This window comes from Tenrec ecaudatus, chromosome 9, assembly GCF_050624435.1.
Source record: "Tenrec ecaudatus isolate mTenEca1 chromosome 9, mTenEca1.hap1, whole genome shotgun sequence".
Lineage (NCBI taxonomy): Eukaryota > Metazoa > Chordata > Mammalia > Afrosoricida > Tenrecidae > Tenrec > Tenrec ecaudatus.
This window is the reverse complement of record NC_134538.1, coordinates 125,515,816-125,521,641: the sequence shown is the minus strand read 5'-3', so window position 1 is coordinate 125,521,641 and position 5,826 is coordinate 125,515,816.

Here is a 5,826-nt window from a genome sequence, read left to right as displayed (position 1 = left end):
TTATGCCTCTTCCCACGGCAGTCTGGATCCACGCCTGGTCAGTGTGGGGGACAGAGACCCAGACCCTTGGTTCCAAGGCTGAAGGGCTGGCCCTACTCTTGGTTCTCTGTGGGGTTACAAAGACCATTTGTGATGGCATTGCACCCCCATTCCCTCTGTTCCATTCGGCTGCCTTCCTCTTCCCCATAGCAGAACCCAGAGGGCTGCTTTAAGAAACCTCCGTATCAGACTATCTCCTGGAGCCCCAACTGTCACAGCTCCAAAATCAAAATACTTAAGGGATTTTCATTAATAAAGCTCTCGTTGAACGTTTACACACCACTACATTATGCCCCCTCCATTCATTGTCATTACCTCTAATCACAATCTGCAGATTCGGCTTTCTCATTGCGCACACATTCCAGCCGATGTGCTACATCAAAGAAAACACACTCGTTCTCTGGACAATAATATTGTCTCTTGGACAATAATAATGGCAGCTGGGCAGCACAGTTAGATCACTAAGTGCGCCGAAGAACAGAAAAACGAGAAATTTTTTTTATAAAGGAGAGATTGAGGGAAACAGTAATCATCAACCATTCATTAGTAACCATGTGTCATATGTCAGCCAACCTACCGATGTCCTGCACCCAGCCTGCTCAAGCATTTTGCAAAAATGGTTCCACTTATCTTTCCGGGACAGGAGACACTTGTGCAAAAGAAAAAAAAAAGCCGCCTTTCTTTGTCCCCACCCCTTGTTCTGTCAGAGACAGAGCAGATGAATCCACTACCTGGAACATCTCTCATTTGTATAGGTCTGCTATAACACGTGGTTGTTGAGAAATCAAAGCTAATTTTAAATTAAATGCAACATTTACAGTCAAATCATCTCAAAAGTCAAATGATTAGATTGAATCATACAAATGGCTTTTTTTAATTTGAAAATGGAAATTTCAAAATGGTTCAACATAATATCAATATCAAGCCCAAAACATGATAAAAATATGTTTAACTTCAGATGTAGGCACCTTCTAATATGTTTGCATACTAGGGCCTATCAAATGTTAAAAATAGCCCTGTCTCTTTAAAATAAAGATGCTACTTGTACAAGCAGAGCCTAGAAACAAAAATCAAAATAACGTCAAGATTTTAGGGTACGGGAAGGAAACTGACGCACAGACCCACTTCACTTTGGCATGATTCACATCTAGTTTGAGGTACTTCCTGCCTCTCATTTCCTGTTCTCTTTTCTCATTTTCATTATTCTCCTAGGACTTTCCTCGGTGTTCCGAGAAGTTCTCTTCCCTAGTAAAGCAGGGCAGGGAGAAAGGTGGGTGGTTCACAGGGACCCAAACCAAACTCACTGCCATCAAGGTGATGCGGATTCACAGTGATCCTCGCTCTCCCTGAGTTTCCAGGGCTGTAACTTATTTTTTTTCTTCAAATATCATTCAGTTTTATTTTTCTATTATCTGAACAAAATCAAAGCCACATATGTTTCAGGTTAGTGTATTGTTTTATTTTTTAAATCATTTTATTGGGGCCTCTTACAGCTCTTATCATAATCCATACATCCATCCATTATGTCAAGCACATTTGTATATATGTTGCCATCATCATTTTCAAAACATTTTCTGCCTGAGCCCTTGATATCAACTTCAATTTCTCCCTTCCCCTCCTTTCCTCACTCCTTCCCTCCCTCATGAACACTTGATAATTTATATAGAATTTTTTAATGTGTTACACTGACTGCTGCCTCCCTTCACTCACTTTCTGTTGTCTGCCCCCCTGGGAGGCGATTATATGTAGAGCATTGTGATTGGTTCCCCTTTCTCCACCCAGGGTAAGCTTCCCCTTACCCTCCTGGTATCACTACTCTCTTGGAAGATATGAGTGTTACAGCAAAATGTGATGAAGAAATAAGATGGTGCCCTGCTGTCAGAAAGAATAGCATCTGGAATCTTAAAGGCTGTTTTCAAACAAATAGCCATTTAAATGAAATGTCAAAGAAACCCACATGGAAGAAGCACACCAACATCTGTGACCCAAGGATTGTAAGTTATATCACTCAAATCTGAAGGTGGGAATGCTCTCAGGGCTTGAATTGTCAGACCCTAGTGAGTAAAAGGCTGTGGATGACAGTGGAACCCAGATTACATTTGCAGAAACGACACAGAAAATAAACCTCTGGTGATTTCTCTCTAACCATAATTGAGGGATGTTTAAAGTCTTGCTATCTGATCTCCTTTATGAAACATTTTGTGCTTGCTCTTGTTTTCAGTATTTGCTGCGGGTTTTTCATATTGGGGTTAATCTCTGTTGTATTTTGTCATTGTTGGTGGCTTTCTTGCCACTCTGTTATGTATTTTTCTTTGTTTTCAATGTATCAAACACAGGATGGACAAATCTAATGAGACAATAACTAGAGTAAGAGTTCCTGGGGACATGGCAGGTGGTCAGGGGGAGCTGATGTCAAGGAGTACAAGAAGGAAAAAAATGTTTGAAACTGATTGTGGTGGCAGCTGTACAGCCCACTTGATATGACAACTATGGAATAGTACAGTGTCTGAGTTATGTCCTAATAAAATGCTTTGAAAGGAAAAAAAAAGAAAAGAGACAAAAAATAAAATAATGGTGTTATAAAATATTTGTCTTTGAGATTGACTAACTTTGCTGAGCCTCATGTTCTCTAATTTTGTCCATGTCTTAAGGTGTTTGACAGACTAATCATTGTTTTTTAAGAAAAAAATAGTTTTCCGTTATATGAATATACCAGTTTGTTTATCCAGTCCTCTTTAGTTGTGTTTTTTTTCCAACATTTTGCCATTATAAAAATTTCTGCAATAAACATGGATGGGCATATGTCTATTTGTGTTGTATTCTTTATTATTTTAGAGTATATAGCAAATAGAGAAGTTGAAAAATCATAAGGTATTTATATTTGCATTTGTTCAAGGAAGGGCCATACTGATTTCCACAGTGGCTGTGTAATTCTCTAATCTCAACATCAATGTATGAGCATTCCAATCTCTCCACATCCTCTTCAGCATTGATTATTTTCTTGTTGTTGTTTAATTTTTCTAAGAGTGCTGGTATGAGGTGACATCTTGTTTTAATTTTTATTTCTCTTACAGCTAATGAATGCAAATATTTCTTCATATGCTTGTTGGCCACTTGGATGTCCTCTTTAGTAAATTGTATATTCAGGTCTTGTGCCCATTTTTTGGTAGGGTTATTTGTATTTTTCTTATTAAAGTGTCAATCATAGCTTTCTATAAATTTTAAAATTTAGTCCTTTATCTGGTATCTCACTGGTAAGTATTTTCCCCCAACTTATCGGTTCTCTTTTTACTCTTTTGATGAAATCTTTCAATGTATATAAATGTCATATTTTTAGAAGGTCCCAGTCCTCTATCTTGTCTTCTATAGTGTGGGTATTTTTCATTATCTTTTTACCCCATTACCCTTGATAGTGTATTTATAACTTGTATTAGGGCCCTTAAGTTTGTCTGTATTTTTCATTGATTTTCCTTATGGCTCTAGGGTTTATAGTTAGGTATTTAATCCATCGTGGGTTCATTTTTGTACATGGCATGAGATATGGGTCCAGTTTCTTTCTTTAGTAATTAGAGATCCAATTTTTCCAACACTATTTATTAAAAAGGCTATCTCTTCCACATTTAGGTAAATATCATTTTTATTAAATTTATAAAGTATTTATAAAGTAACACTGGCATTTTCACTACATTTAATCTTCCTATCCAGGAGCACGGAACATATTTCTAAGCTTCTTTTGGTTTGGGGGTTTTTAATTTTTTTCTTCTTCTTCTTTTTTTTTTTTTATACAGAGACTGGTTTCTCCAATAACATGTGCAAAGTATATGAGTTGAAGTCTCATAATTCTTGCTTCCAAGAAGCATGCTGGCTGTACTTCCTCCAGTACAGACTTGTTTGTTTTTCTAGCAGTCCAGAGCACTTTCAGTATTCTTCACCAACATCCTAATTCAAAAGCATTATTTTTCTCCAGTCTTCCTTATTCATCATCCAATTTTCATGTGCATATAAGGCAATTGAAAATACAATAGATTGAGTGAAGTGCACCTTAGTCATGAAAGTGACATTTCTACTCTTTTGTACTTTAAAGAGGTCTAGTGCAGTTATTTACCCAATGACAAACAACTACTGTTAATTTCCCCTTTGTTTCCAACTTTCACATTCTAGTCACCAATAATTATCATTATATCTTGATTGCATGTTTGATCAACTTCAGCCTATAGAAGTAGAGGTCAGTAGAACTCTTCAATTTCCTCATCACTGGCTTTAATGCACAAATTTTAATTATATTTGCATTATCTGGATTTCCTTGTAGGTATATTGCTATTATCCTAACAGACAGCACTGGACTTGAAGATAAGACTCGATTCTGAGGAAGTATCCCTTCAACAGTCATTGTGAGTGCCTTCCAATCTTCTATCACTGTATCTGACAATGCTCCACTTGTGTTCATAACTTTTCTGTTCATAAGCGTCTCAGGAGTTAATCCCTCAGAAGTATATAGTCGATTTCTTCGTCATAGTCTGTTCTTAGTTTGGAAGCTCTGCTAAAACCTGTTCTCCATCAGTGACCCTGCCGGTGTTTGAAATAGCAGTGGTATAGCTTCTAGAATCATAGCAACACACAAGCCACCATGGGAAAGCAAATAGTCAATGAGTGGTGGTGACACTGGGAGGGAAGTTTAAGCAAATATATTCTTCACAGATACAGATGTTGCAACGAAGAAGACATAGCTGTTCAAGTCTTTTCCAGAAGGGTTGTTTGGGAAGAGATTTTCTTTCAGAGTAATCTCAAATCTTCTCTATAAATTCTACTTAATGAACAGGGTGGAGAGGGGTGTTTTTGTTACTGCCTGTGGGCAGGGAGCAGGTTCTCCCAGCCTTCACATCAGCCATGCTGGCCTTACCCTAACTGACCCAGCACAAAACTGCAGTGAGAACACCTTGTTTGAACTGGCAGAAGAATCGTGTTTATGAGGATTCTCAGGGCACTGGAAATGTAACTCACTTTTCCTGGAAAATTACCACTTTTTTTTTCTCGCCTTGGAATTTAAAAGGCATGCCCTGAATACTGTGCTCTTACCAAGCCCTGGTTGACTGTGCTTAAAACTTAATCCCTAATAGGAAGGGGAGGTATTTGTTCATGAGTCATGTTCTGGGTTGTAAGACTGACTGTCTAAGTCATTTGCCCTGAGGTTTTAGGACCAGATTGTTAGTAAAGATCCCAGACAACCACCTATCACAACAGGAGCTCTGGATCTAGCATATCTAAGAACATGTATTAGTATACTCATTTAATTAGACTTTCATTACAAAATGGAATCATTTAAAATATTCAGTATAAGTAAGCAAGGACCAACGTAGACACTGAGTTAACAAAGAAAGGCTTATTATTAATTCAATTTGATGCTCTTGAAGCCCAAAATAATAATTACAACATGAAATAAGCTAGTAGCAGGTATTAGCTTCATATTCTGTTTAAGAGAGTGTGGTGGAATCTTTTTTTTCTTAGTATTTTGGGGTTTTTAAATACTTTTATTGGGGGCTCTTACATCTACCTGTTTTAGTGTTCTTATTGTCAACTTATTCATAGCTCTTAAACTGGGTCTCACTTCAGTGTTGAGCAAGTAAATAAGCTTCTACTATTTCCAAACCCTTGCTTTTAAATAAAAGCTTTTGAAACTTATTTATTGCTCAAGTTCAAATCATGAGGTATTTTCATATTGACTCTCTTTTATACCAAAGTCCCTGTAAAAAGTTCATATGAACTCTGTCCTTTGACTGTGAGGAAAGT